Genomic DNA, 13,740 nt, shown 5'->3' with positions numbered 1-13,740 from the left:
CTTTGAAATTAGAATCGGATAAAGATATTTTTCGTGTTATTGACTCAAGTCATGCTTGTATAACGGTTATTTTATTTTAATTTACATTTTTTTTTATTATTAGAATAACAGTCATATTCAATATCTACATAAATTCATGATCACTTTGTAGTACAGTTGTGCTGTATGAGAATGGGTGCAAAATTAGATAGAGGATGAAATTTTGACAGTAAGTTGTATGGGTTGAGAGAGTGCAAAAATCAAAAATGGGTGGTGTGTAATTTGCTGACCAAGAATAAAAACGTGCTACCAAAGCTATTTACAGACAGAAACTGTTCAAACTTAATATTTAATAGCAGTATAAGTATGACAGCCTGCTACCAAAAAACAATTTGAAGTACCACCCCTCTAAGGGGTAGTTTATTATTGACAATTTCTGATAAAAACGTGCTACCAAAACTATTTACCGTCGAAAACTATTCAAAATCGATAACTGATGTTACTATACATATAAGTGCTTGCTACCAAAAAATAATTGAAATAGCAACTATTAAAGCATACTCAAATATAGGAAACTACTGCCTGAATGAAAACTTTAATCATCTATATCGAGATCCAAAAGATATAGCTTTTCCGACGCAACATTTACCTACCTACCATAGATAAAATACCATATATTTTTCAAAATAAAGATTTCATACCAAAACCATCTTTGGAAGACGATAGTGAATTTCTCAATACTAAATATACAGCTGCCAAAATGATAATTCTGCAAGGCAGCGTAACTCTCGTACCTGAAGAGCAAGTTTTTGTAATTTCCACAATAAACAATAAGAAACATATGGTGACTTGGTTTCCCCAAGAAACTTGTACCTGTAAGGGAAAGAGAAACTGCCACTACATTGAGGCAGCCCGTCTGTCTGTTGGTAACATAACTTATTCTTAGAAAAATGTAAAATTATCTACAATCATCAGGAGGAACAGAGGACACAAGTACGTACCTATAATAAGAAATTATCTCTTAACACTTAACTTTGTTTATTGTTCCAGGTCAGGAAGAAAAAGAGCTCCCCAGAAGGTGACAGTGGTTGAAGCTGCTAAAGATGCTGAAATAAACTATGCAAATTCAGACAGTACTCTTGGAACTACCATCCTCATTCCAACGGTAACACCAACGGGTGTTTCTAAAAAACGTTTTCTGGCTCCTTTCTCGTCGACTCCTTCAAAATTTGTAAAACGTTTTTATGAGAACAAAATGAATATATTTAGAGAAGCTTCTTCTTGAACGATCGATGGAGAGGCAAACATCTTTTCCCAGCGACGGTAACGAGTCAGATTTTGAGGAAATGGCTTCAGATTTGAATGTTACAAAAACATTTAAATTTGAGAGTAATAAACAGTGCATCATCTATGGTAGACAGATATATCCTAAGGATTTAGAATGTCTTGTGAAAGTTGAAGGAGGTGTAAACTTCAAAGACCTTTATTTGTCAGATGTGATAATTGATGTTTATTTAGCTTTTCTAGTAAACGAAAAAAAGATAAAAGCATCGGTTGATATCTTTCCAGTGGAAGGATATTTAGTTAATTTCTTAGAATCAGATAATAATAGTTTCAAGACTGCTGCAAATTATTTTCTAAAATTTGGACTTTACGAGAAGGATATTTTATTAATTTCGGTTTGTAAAAATGAACATTTTGTTTTGATAGTGGTGCTGAAAAAGTTCAATACTATACTATGCTTAAATAGTATAAGAAGTGATATAGTATATCGCAATGAAATTTTTTTCGTCATGGAAGTACTGCAGTTCGTTCATCAACAAAAGTTTATCCGAAAATTGGAATCTCTACCGGCCAACAGATTTACCTGTTCAGTATAACTCATATGACTGTGACATCATTACCGGATCTTCCAAGGTTTAAGCATACCATCAATCTCGAGAAATCAACAATTACAGAATTCACATTAAAAAACAATTGACTGATTTATTTTACGCTACAACTTCAAATTTCCGTACCTTTGCTTATGATAAAAATATAGTAGAGAAAGGTACAGCTAACTACCCCACCTAAGCAGAAAATCTCTGATGACATCATTACAATTTCTACAGTGTGTATCAGTTAATTATTGGGATGAGGATATGGACGGTTTCTGTCATATTGGTGCAGCTAAGTGTTCCAATATTTTTAAAGAGATGATCTTGTGTATGAAATGCTATCATTGGTACCACGACAACTGCATAGGTCTTCAACAAAAGCCCAAACAACTTATCTGTTCAACATGCCAGGATTCATAAATATAATTAGTTAGTTTTAATACTCGCATAACGAATAAAATACATGTTATACCAGGAAATGTTAATATATTATAAATTACGTACCAGAAAGTTTATATTGCGTTTATTTTACTTCTTCAAATTTTCTAATGCCCAACAACAACAACAAAAATTAAAAATCATGATTAAATAGTCTCTTAGGGTAAATAGGAAGCAAGATTTATAGTTTAGGTAGCTAATGAAAATTGTCAAAGATAAACCATTCCCTGGTGGCGTGCAACTCCTATTATGATATTCTGGTAGAGAGCATTTATACATATTATAACAGATACCAAGTTTGAATAGTTTCCTACTGTAGGTTACTTTAGTAGTACGTTTTTAGTAATAATTGTCAAGAACAAACTACCCCTTAGAGGGGTGCTAGTTCGATTATTTTTTGGTAGCAAGCACTTATATGTATAGTAACATCAGTTATCTATTTTGAATAGTTTCCGGCGGTAAATAGCTTTGGTAGCACGTTTTTATTAGAAATTGACAGATACAAACTACCCCTTAGAGGGGTGTTATTTTGATTATTTTCTGGTAGCAAGCACTAATATGTATAGTAACATCATTTATCGATTTCGCATAGTTTTTGATGATAAATAGCTTTGATAGCACATTTTCATTTTTGGTCAGCAAATTATTTTTACCCTCAAAAATGCTTGCAAAAATTCCGAGGGTTTTTTTTAGGAGATGATTTGGGATGATTGGCGCTACCTCTTTGCATTTACAACTTTGACTCCATGAGATAAATTGTTCAGAAAAATCAGAGCTACCTTTTCTTCCACAGAGCCGAATTCATCCAAGTTGATTTAGAGGGTGTAAAAAGGGGGTGAAGTTTTGAAAAATTGGTTTTAAATTAATAACTTTCTTGGAAAAAATCTCACGAATTTTGTTCAAAAAGTAAGGGGCACATAGGTATTAGGGTATTAGAAACCAGTTCCTTCGAGTTATCTCTTTGGGTAAGAATTTTTCAACTTTGTCTTAAATAGGAAAGTTAAGTAGAATTGCATAACAGCTTGCATAGTTAAGTAGAAAACGCTTCGATTGATTATGAAATCATCCCTTTGTCTCAATTCTTACACCCTTAATAAGAGGGGTGAAATATTCGAAACTGTGTTTCTCAAATAATTTTTAAACCAGGCATTACGCGAGAACATTCTGATTGTTCTTGATAGACGACTCGACTATCAAAATATTTCGGGGTGAAAACAACCCCTGACATATCATCCCCCTTCAACTTTTACACAATATTTATTTTATTTTGTCTTCAACTGACGAGAAATTTGGAAACTCATTACTTTCATACTCTACGATTGCTACTTATGCTTTTGGCTACTTTTTGCATGATCAACTAAGCGTGTATATTGTATTTTAAAGGGTGAACATAAGATTGTATCTGTTTTCGAGGGTCTTGTAAATAACGTTTAGGCAATTCGATGTGAAAGTACATCACAAAGGTGATAAGCTAAAAAGAACGCATCCAAGGATTATAATATCAACCCTCTTTCAACACACACGCATCCCCCTGATGGGGGTAAAGTGTAAAGTAAAAGAAAGTTTAGTTATTTGATAGCTCGGGAACAATCTATTTATTCAAGGTAGTATAATGTAATACTTGGCTATCGGTACACCTTCAAACTAAGGGTAAGGTTAATAAGTATTATTATTTTTATGAAAAATTCTTACCCGAAGAGATAACTCGAAAAAACAAATCAAATCTCAAAAATCACCTCTTTGCTGTGGAAGACATGATAGCTTAAGGTACCCATTCACATACAGTTTTCCTTCAGTTTTAGGACTGTACGATCTGAACTGAAGATTAGAACTTTCACAGGCCACACACAATTCAGTTAACTCAAACGATGCAGCCTTCAGTTTTAAGACTGTCAGTTTTTGAACTGCAGGAAAACTGAACGTTCGCCACACACATAAACATTTTGCCAGGTCGTATCGAGCGATAAACAATGTTTTAAAAAAATAGAAAACAAAAATTTGCGGCGCTTCTTGTGCTATTATTCTTAGTGGAGCCAATAAAGGCAAAGAAACGTTTTTGGGTAAAAGATTGGTTGCTACAACGTGATAAATGATCTCATGTGAAGTTGGTGCGGAAATTAAGAACTAGTGCAACTGACGACCTTAAAAATTACCTCAGAATGGATGACATATGCTTTAAAGAGCTTTTAAATATGGTTAAGCCCTTAATAGCAAAGAAAACTACAAAAACGAGAAAATCAATAACAGCCGAAGAACGATAAGTAGTAATACTTCTATATCTGGCAACAGGGCGAAGCTTAGAAGATTTAAAATTTTCGGCAATTATTTCTCCACAAGCCCTGAGAAAAATTATTCCAGAAACTTGTCTTTGTATTTATAGGGCCCTAAAGAAACAATGTTTAAGGGTAAGCCAACGATAATAACAGCTAATATAAAAGAAAACTAACTTTTTATTATGTTTTAATTATCGTGCAAGAAAAATTTAGTGCTCTATAATCTTTCAAAACGAATAAATTCTGATAGTTCATGCTGCTGCTAGTCTTGGCAAGACTCCGCTTGATTGTTTTCAGTATAAACTTGCGTCCTGGTATTAGAAGCTCCTGCTGAATATTGTTGTTGCTGATTATTATAATAGTTGTAGGTTGTTTTTTGTCCGCTTACAATTGCTTGTCCTGTAGTAGCACTAGTACTGTAGACGTTGGGTTGACTTGCATTGTAGTTTGTATAATTTAGCAAAGCGCCACACGATTGAAGACTGTTTGAAGTACTATTTGCACATAAAACATCAGTGTAATCATTTAATTTGTTCTGAATTCCAAGGAAAACTATTTTATTTATTAAATGCTCCGCGAGTATTTTTTGATTCTCGTTCATCCGACGTAATTTGCAAGCTACATTATTTCCTACTGCATCAAATTCGTCCTGGTTGTGTGCATATTAGACTTTCACATGCTTTTTCGATTATGCTTTCCCTTGACCTTTTCCGATTTGTTTTATTGGTTGTTGTTGCTGTTGATGTTCTGCTTGGTGTTCGCGATGGCAATCATCGTCTTCCATAGTGATAGTATTATTATCAATTTCTGATCCCTCAGGGTCGCTGTGAAGCTCGCTCTAAAACAAAATTTTAATAAATAAATATTGTTATACTTAAGTAGGTACGTAATATTTAAATGTGTAATTTTTTTATTTTAGTTACCGAATGGGAGAAAATTGCTCAAGATTATAACAGCAGATAGAATTTCCCCAATTGTGGGGGTTCGATCGATGGTAAACATATAGATAGTGAAGCCTGCGAACAGTGGATCCTATTACTTTAATTATAAAGAATATTTAAGTACCGTTTTAATGGCTATTGTAGACGCAAATTATGAGTTCATTTATGTAGATGTTGGCTGGAATGAACGTATTTCGGACGGAGGCGTCATTGAAAATACCCGGTTTTATGACAAGCTATTAGCAAAAAAACTAAACATACCGTCTAATGATAAAACAATAAACAACATGAATTTTGTTTTTGTGGCAGATGATGCTTTTGGCTTACATGAAAATATCGTAAAACCGTTTACTGAAAAAAACGTTACTAAAGTTAATTATCGTTTAAGTCGAGCTCGCCGCACCGTGGAAAATGCTTTCGGGATTTTAGCCAATAAATTTCGAGTATTTATTTCACACATCAATTCATATGAAACCTGAAAAAGTTAACAAAATAGTATTAGCGGCAGTCGTTCTACATTATTTTTTAAGGCGAAAAGGAAAAAATTCTATTTTCAAAAATTACGTAGACTTTGAAGTTTTGGACACTGGTGACATCGTCCAGGGCGACTGGCGCATTGAACTAATTCTAGATGGTTTAAAGCCTATTTTAAATCGCAATCCGTCTAACGAGGCCAAAAAAAACCGAGAAGGTTACAAAAATTTTTTAGTACCATGGCAGGAAAATTTTCTATAAAAAATTAATTTTTCTTAAATGTTCCTAGACCTTAATATTTAAATATGTATATACATATTCTTACAATAAATTCGATTTAGAGATGTATTTTTGAAGGAATGTTTATTTCTTTTTAAACTTAATATACAGGGTCCGGCAGGGTCCTTCTCTGCTGCGTAAACAAATGACGTTGGATTTAATTGGTTGGATGGTTGGTGCTCCAAAATGCACCATTGCTCGACTCGGACATCTTTGCTACAGACCAAAACTTCCAACTAGTTTAAAGATCGAAACGTACAATTTGAACTGACGATTTTTGTCCACACACTTCAGTCCGTGGTGCGATTCAAGTTAACTGCGGGCTTAGACCTGTCGGTGGCCTGTATGTGTATGGACAAATTTTAACTGTCGATTTGCAAATCGGCAGTTCCGGACTGAAGAAAAACTATATGTGAATGGGTACCTTTAGACTTTTTGCTTCAATTTGTTGCGTAAAAGCAACATCGTACAGTCGATAGTTTCTCTAAAAAAGGTTTTTAAAATTTTCACCCCCCATAAGGGTGGTTTACGTACGGAGTTGGGGGTTGCTTTTACTATCAAATTGAAGGTAACATTTTTCTCCACCTTCTGTACATCTAACACTTTTTTCTTTTATGTATAGTTTTCGAGTTATTTCAAAATGAAAATTTTTTGGATTTTTTGATAATTTTTTTGGGGGTGTCAAAATTTTTTTGCATACCCAATATATATATATATATATATATATATATCAATGTACGCGTCTTTTTGAGAGCTATAACTTTGCTATTTGAACAAAATTCGTGAGGAAGTTATTAACTTAAAACCAATTTTTCAAATCTTCACCCCCTTTTTACACCCTCTAAATCAACTTGGATGAATTCGGCTCTATGGAAGAAAAGATAGCTCTGATTTTTTTGAACAATTTATCTCATGGAGTCAAAGTTGTAAGTGCAAAGGGGTAGCGCCAATCCAAGATCATCCTCAATCATCCCCCAAAAAAAAATCCCCTCGGAAATTTTGTTAGCATTTTTGGTTTTTGCACTATCTCAACCAATACAACTTACTGTCAAAATTTCATCCTCTATCTAATTTTTGCATTCATTCGACCATTTCTAATGACAGCACGACTGTATACTATTGGAATCTTAAGTAAGATATATTCTATTAAACACAGTAATATTACAAGCAGTAATACGATAGATAGTAACCAGGTTGGCGGGGTTAAATGTAAGTTCAATGCTATATTGCTATAAAATTTGAAAGTTACTATTCTTATCAATTTCCTACGATTTTTGCGTGAAATGGTTTTTTTTATTGAATTTGTCTTTGTATTTAACAGGCAAGTAAGGCTTCAATATACATATAAAATTTGTTGGCTCAGAAAGAATTTTCTCTCCTTCCTGAGCCGGAAAACATCTGGAGGTAGATTGAAAAAACACTTTAAAGATAATAGTGACATTTTAACGTCGATTTCGACTTTAGAAGATATCAATATAATAACACACATCTGATGTAGACTCTAATATTGTATTAAACTTGCTAGATCAGGAAAGAGACAAACCAACAACATGAGGATCTCGGTACCTAAAAAATGAAAATATAGCTAGGAAAATGTTGCGTTCTTTGAAGCGTATTTACATGTAGATAAAATCAGTCAAATTATTAAAGAACAGTAGTTGAGTCATTCCGGGGCTCAAATGGGTAAAACATGCATGAGTGGAATCATAATACCTTTTACTTCTCTATATATAGTATAATTAGGTATGTTGATATTACATCTGTAAGACGTCCGAGTTATGGTTTTGGCCACATGGGAAACTAAAAATATAATCGATCTATTTAAATGTGTAATCACATTAATGAAGATTAATAAATCTATATAAGCTAAAAAAATATATTCCCTCTAGTCAAAAGTATTTGTTGTGTGACACTTTATTTCTGTCTCTTTTTGATTATGGTGACACTGTATACAATAATTAATTGCTGTCACACGTAAAAAGAATGATACAATACAAAAGGTAAAAAATACCTGTCTAAGACTTTCTTTTAATATAAATTTTAGAGAACACATTACACCACATATGAATAGAGTAAATATTTTAAATATGGAAAACCGGAGAAAACTTCATATGTATAATTTTATTTACAGCATTATAAATAATAATAAGCCTCCCTATTTAAGAAATATTTTAAGGCCTGCCAGTAATATTCGCAACACTAGGTTTAATCACAAATTTGTCATCTCTCAGCATCATAAGGCATCATTTCAACTCTCATTCTCTTTTGTTGTTGCGCACTTGTGGAACCAACTGCCGGAACAGATCAAAACACGTAGCAAGAAGGGTTTCTCAAAGCATGAGTTATGTGACGAGCCACCCTGTACAACCATGGAAGCCACTAGCTGACCCTGCATTTTATTATAAAAAAACTGTTTCATTGTTTATTATCGAGTCAGTCAACTGAAGTCGCTAAGACAATTAGCATGTAATTTTGTATTAATTAATTTTGAAATAAAATAATATTTTTTAAAAAGGCATTTTGGTTGTTAAGTTAGTTGAATGGCGCAGTCGGTAGAATAGTCCGGAGTTAGATCGGTTAGTGTATCGAACGTTCGTTTTAACGATTAATCGGACTATACGAAACTTGATGAAAATTCGGTGGCGGTATCTGCAGTGAATTTATCGAAAATTGCTGAAACAAGAAGACCACTATTGGAGATTCATCAGTGATTAGATGCAAATCATCTAATTACGCAAGGAGGCAAAATATTAGACTGTCCCTTATAGAAATGACCGACGCCTTTATGTAAGTACAGCTCATTAAGTTAATGTCCAATATAGACGAATTAAGCGTTATATTGAATAATCTTAAAATCTCTTCAGTTGACTCACCATTAGGTAATAATTTAAACTTAGAAAATTTACACTTAAATACTAGGATGCCCACTTTTAAACCAGAATATTTAAATTATATCCAGAATTTTGATGGGAACCCTAATGATCTTAATCGATGTCTCGTAAACTGTGAAACTTTAATTAAGCACTTTTATGATCAAACGGATCCTAATAAATTTGAAAATGTTTATTTACTTAATTGCTTAATAGGTAAATTAATTGGAAATGCTAAAATTGTGGTAAATATTCAAAATGTGAGTACTTGGAATGATCTTAAACTAACTCTTGAAAGAAATTTTGCTAGTCAAAGAGATGAGGCTTGCCTCAATCGCGCCTTGTTTGATGCTTGGGCAAAATTCAAATGAAAATCCCAATCAGTTTTATGATAAAGTACTGCACTTATTGAATTTACTTTGTTCATATATTGATAGTCACGAAATTACAGATGTTGCTAAAAATTTAAAACGTACAATGTACTCAGAATTAGTACTTAAAACTTTTGTATCAGGTCTTAAAGAGCCTTTAGGGACAAATATTCGGTGTATGCGGCCAAGAACCCTAGCCGAAGCTTCTCAATTTGTAAATTAAGAAAACTAATAATTTAACCTTAGTATTAGAAAATGATAAGAATTTTTATAAAAATGATTCTCTTAATCAGCTTAAAATTTTAAGTTTAATTAAAGGTAAGGTAGATATAAAGCTTCATGAAATATTACCTAATGTTAGAGTAAAAAGAGGTTTAATCAATGGACTAGGGTCAATATTTAAATCAATTAGTGGTAATTTAGATGCATTAGATGGAGAGCGGTATGATACGTTAATAAAACAACTAGAACTAAACCAAGAGAAATTAGCAAATAACTTGTATTATCAATATAAAATATCTTTAAATGTTATTGATCAATTTAATGTTACGATAAGCAAAATTATAAATAATCAAAAATATTGGAAAATAAAATTAATGATATTTACTCATTGATTTTAGGGTCTGAAGGACATTATTTGTTTATCAAAGATTACTTAGATTAATTAATTATTCTATATGAAGTTATTAATTCTGTTTTACAAGATATTGAAAATTCTATCTCTTTTGCAAAAATAAATGTGATACATCCAAGTGTTATAAAAACAAAAGATTTATATCATGAACTCCTTAAACTCGAAAAACAATTAAATAATAAAAAGTTATCTTTTGCAGTAATATTAGAAAACACATTTTTAATTCAAAAGTTTATCGATATAGAATGTTATATTGTAAAAATTATAATAACATATTTCCTAAAAATACCAATTATGCAACCTTTCACTTTTACATATTATCATTTATATTCTGCACCAATATTTAATGGGAGTCAATTTAAGGCGATTGTACCATGACATAAATTTTTGCTTAAAAATGAGCTATACTATTCCTTCACGAGGGACCCTTGTAAGAAAGCTACCAGACAACAATATATATGCCAGAAGATGACACTTTAAGATATTACTGATGAAGCACCCTCCGAGATCCTGCTTTTGGAGAATAAAAATACTTCCACCTGCGAAAAGGTCAGTTCGTTTAAAAGGCAGTTTCCATTTTAACGTACCTCAAAAAATCGTAAATTGTGAAATTGTTACCAATCAAGTTCCTGATCGATAAGCCAATTGTAAGCAGCCAATCAATGATACTTCCAAGAATCGTGGAACCAACATTCGAAGAAAAATCTTCAAGTTTCAAAATCCACCTTGACGACATCAGATTGGATGAACTTCATGCTGTAAAACATCAAATTTTACAAAATCCGCCTTTTCATCTAATCGAACAACAGTCAATAATTGGAAGCCCTAGTTTATGGACGATATTTATTTATTTATTATTAATAATTGTAACTAGTTATTTCTGCTACAAGAAGTTCCCGTATACCAGATGTTCGAAAAGGTCGACCAATCCAGAAGCTGCCAATGTTGGAGATGTTCAACTTCCACCCTAGTCTATGAAGTTGAATTTTATGAGGGAGGAGTTATGTGACGAGCCACCCTGTACAACCATGGAAGCCACTAGCTGACCCTGCATTTTATTATAAAAAAACTGTTTCATTGTTTATTATCGAGTCAGTCAACTGAAGTCGCTAAGACAATTAGCATGTAATTTTGTATTAATTAAATTTCAAATAAAATAATATTTTTTAAAAAGGCGTTTTGGTTGTTAAGTTAGTTAAATCATGTCAGATTAAAGTTACTCTATGAACAAGGTTCTCAAGCTTAGTAAATCAAAAAGTCAAAAATAATACGACATACTGACTTCAGCGTCATATCATATTATATTATAATAATCTTTTTTTTTCTCGCTTTTCCCGCGGCCAGGCTGCCCTTATTGTCGCTGCTTCATAGACTAAATACTAATGATAGTGCTTGCTTCTGTCATGCATTGATTCTTTTTTTTTTTAGTTTAGTTTTTATATGGAATTTTCTTTATATGGAATTATTTACAAATATTTAGCTGTTTTGTTTGTTATGTATAGGAGAGTTCACATATGCTTTCCTTAATATAAGGAGCATGTGAAGCGGTTTTTTTTTATAATCGATGAACTGTTCTTTTTGTCATACTTTTTTTTTCTTGATAAGATGTATTCTTTTTTTTCTTATTTTGACAAATAAACGATTTGTATTTGAAGACTTGAAATAAATATTGTGCTAAGTGCCAAAAACTCAGTTTTCCATTTTATACTTGTAAAATGTTCTAGGTGCCATAACCAACAACATATAAAAAGCGCTAAGTGCCATGATTATTAAATTGTACTTTAAAAAATCCCACAGAGTGCGTCGTTGTCAAACGCCGAAACGCCGCCAGTTAAAAATTAGCTAAGTGCCAATAAATATAATCTTGTTTTCTGTGCTACATGCGGCAGTTTCTACGCTGTTTTGGTGGTTTGTTTGTTATTTTTTTCCCGTTCTCGTTCTGTACAGTTTCACGATAATACAAGAATGAATACTAATACTGATACTACTACTAGACAGGGCAGTAAGCAAAAGCAACGACAGAAAAAAAGAAGTGCTGGAGAAGAATATTTTACAAGAAAAAATAACTGAAAACAATGTTTTTGAGTCGAGCATTGTTTTTATTTTTTGACAGTGATTTTGCAATTTTATTTACTTTGTTTTAGATATTGTGCAAATGCAAGTTAATGTCAATGAGTCCAGTGGCGGTTCGTGGCTTATGCTAAAGGGGGTTCACAAAAAGGTGTAAATTATATATATTTTTTCTACTATCAAAAAATCTTTTAGGCATCGTAAAAGAAAACATAACTAAAAAAGCAATTAAGGATTTTTTTATTTTTTAACTTAACCAAAAAAGATACATTTATAAAAAAACCATTAATTAGTACAGTTGTCGAGTGCGGCCCTGTAGCCCAAATCACCTCACGCGAGAGCGCTAGCAACGCCACCAACGGCGAGCGCCACTCCAAGTTGCGACGCAGCCAAGCAACACGTCAACCAATTCTTTTGATTAAAATTATATAAAATTAAGGCAATAAAAGTTTATTTAATTCTTTTAATATACATATTTGTATTAATACGAGTCAAGTGCATCTTTCCAACCAGTGATACAGTCCAACATGGTCCATTCGACCCGATAATCGAGAAAATTTGATACGTTTATTCGGCGTTTTGCAAACGACCGACAGCCATCTTTACGACGTCGAAGCAGCAGCGAAACCGATCAAGGTTAAATACGAGCGGACGGCCGATTTGAGTGCGGTAAGTCATTTCATTCCTTCTTTCTTCTTCCCATTTGTGGTCCGTTTTTTTGTCGCATCACGAAAACGGTGCGCCGCAAAAACACAGTTTTAGCGTGCAGGCAGTGGAATTTGGATTCAGAGACAGGCACGTATTCAGTAAAATTTTTAAGTATTGGTTTTTAATCGTTTTATTGAACTTTTGTGGTTTTATGCAGATATATTGCTAATAAAGTATTGTTTGTGTTTATTTAGCAAGTAAGATATTTCAACCATTTGTACGAAGATTTTCGGTTGACATTTGGGTGAGGATTTGATTTTTTTTTTTTAATTTTAACATAATAAATCAAGTATTATGGAGAACGAAGTCAAAGCTCTAGTAAAGAAACGTGGTTCATTAAAGGCCAAAATAACATTGTTCGAAAGGTTTATTAAGAGCTTGCAAGCAATCGAAGCTACATTGAATCGTGCTAAGGTAATAGAGTTGGAGCAAAGGCTAAATGATACCGAAACATTAATGTCTCAATTTGATGACGTGCAAAACGATATAGAGCGCATAGTCGAAGATGTAAATTCGCAAATTTTAGAAAGGGAAGAATTTGACAACCGGTTTTATTCAGTATTATCCACGGGTAAAGAAATTTTAGAGAAACATAGTCAAACAGACAATAAAAGTGTTGCTTCCGCGGATAACGAAAACGGCGCGAATCAAAATTCTAATCCAACAGAAGGGGTTAAGTTACCAGAGATCCATTTACCCAAATTCGACGGATCTTTTCAGAATTGGTTAGATTTCCGTGATATCTTCCAATCATTGATACACGAAAACGCAAAATTAAACAAAATACAGAAATTTCACTACTTGCGAGCGTCTTTAATCGGTACGG

The 13,740-nt window shown here is 32.8% G+C and overlaps 1 long non-coding RNA gene across 1 annotated transcript; it reads left to right on the top strand.

Moving 5' to 3' along the window:
* The first annotated feature begins 4,096 nt into the window (after nucleotides 1-4,096).
* On the top strand, nucleotides 4,097-5,806 carry LOC126736828 (uncharacterized). The gene is made up of 2 exons (XR_007660794.1): nucleotides 4,097-4,699; nucleotides 5,487-5,806. It is a non-coding gene; the product is annotated as an uncharacterized LOC126736828 (long non-coding RNA).
* Nucleotides 5,807-13,740: the final 7,934 nt, after the last annotated feature.

The sequence above is a fragment of the Anthonomus grandis genome, chromosome 5, assembly GCF_022605725.1.
Source record: "Anthonomus grandis grandis chromosome 5, icAntGran1.3, whole genome shotgun sequence".
In the NCBI taxonomy this organism is placed as follows: Eukaryota; Metazoa; Arthropoda; class Insecta; order Coleoptera; family Curculionidae; genus Anthonomus; species Anthonomus grandis.
This window is presented reverse-complemented; position numbering and strand designations above follow the sequence as displayed.